Here is a 1506-nt window from a genome sequence, read left to right on the forward strand (position 1 = left end):
AATCCTGGGATGCGATCGTTCGATTTTTCATTCGCTCGCTCGTGCGTGTTCGTCCGTTCTCACGGAGATGGATCGACCGAGCGTCGATCGGCCTCTCCGTTACTGTTTTGTCGATATATATATATATTGTATATCAATCGCAATGCGCGACTCTTGCGGTTGTTAAGCTTAAACGCTGGCCATCGACACAAAGCCGATCGAGAACGCGATCGTTTCGAACTGTGATCTTAGGCTGTGCTATGCCTAAGCGCGTGCGAAAGCGGTCTTCAGCTGACGAACAGCGATATATGTATATATATATATATATGTGTGTATATATGTATATACACACATATATATACACTGGATAAAGATCATCGTATCTTCTATTCGCTTTCTCTTCTTTTGCATTTCTCTGATCTCTTTTTTTTTTATTTTTCCTTTCCCTCTTTCCCTCTGTCTGGCCAAAATTTAAAAAGAGAAAAATTGAAAAATTACCAGCTGTTCGAAGCGAAAGATCATTTTCGCCGGTTTCCTGAAAAGCGATCGCGTTTTGTTCGACGAAGATTCGTGAAGGAATCGTTCGACCCGATCGGTATATAGTATTATTTCGGCTGCCTCGATCGGTACACGATTCGTTCTCGAGCTCGACCACCACTCCACGCGATCGAAATGGATCGTATTGGATTATATTATATATTGTCAAGGGAGGAGAGAATAATAATGCACGTTTGTCTCGTATCCCTACGTTCGAGCCCCAAGCAGCTAGCTATGAATTTCGCATACGAAGAAGGAGCGGTATTTGTGCGTGACGAAAGAAACAGAATTATATATATATATATATATGTATATGTATATTATACATATACATATATATATATATATATATATTATTCGTATTTCTTCGATTTATTTTCGAGAAAAGAAAAAAAGAAAAATAAAAAAACAAGGAAAGAAGAAGAGAGAAAAAAAATAACACAATCGTAGAGCGTGTGATCCACACTTTTCTTTTTTTTTTTTCTCTCTTCTATATGGCGGTGTCTGTTCCTTTCGACGCACAAGCGATAAAAAAGACGTGTTTCTATGTACAAGTTTTCGAAGAGAAGAGTTAGTGCACATGCTACTCCCCTAATATATCGACGAGAGAAGGAGAGAAGAGAGAGGTCAAAAAAAAAAAAATTCAATAGAGAGAGAGATGCAATTGCGATGGAAACGCGTCCGGAAAGAAAGAAACGAAGAAGAAGGGGAGGGGATCGCAACGATGGTCGGTGGTTCATTTTCGTCCGAATCGTGGGGATTCATCAAATACAGTACAGGAGAAATTTTCATTTCTCTTTCTCTCTCTTTTTTTTTTTTCTCTTCTTTTCATTTCTTTCTCCTCATCATCGTCCGTTTTCCGACACTATTTTCCCCCACAATTGGATGAGACACGAGTACACCGATGCGATCGTTTACTTTCTACAACAATGTACAATTTTTGATCATCATAGAAAAAAAAAAAAAAATGATTCAGAGATGGAAAGGAAA

General features: G+C 38.6%; 1 long non-coding RNA gene across 1 annotated transcript in view; it reads left to right on the forward strand.

The window, feature by feature from the left end:
* Positions 1–1506, forward strand: part of LOC116185915 — a 7434-nt gene that overhangs the window by 4991 nt on the left and 937 nt on the right. The gene's annotated exons all lie outside the window — the stretch shown is intronic.

The sequence above is a fragment of the Apis dorsata genome, unplaced genomic scaffold, assembly GCF_000469605.1.
Source record: "Apis dorsata unplaced genomic scaffold, Apis dorsata 1.3 scaffold_326, whole genome shotgun sequence".
Lineage (NCBI taxonomy): Eukaryota > Metazoa > Arthropoda > Insecta > Hymenoptera > Apidae > Apis > Apis dorsata.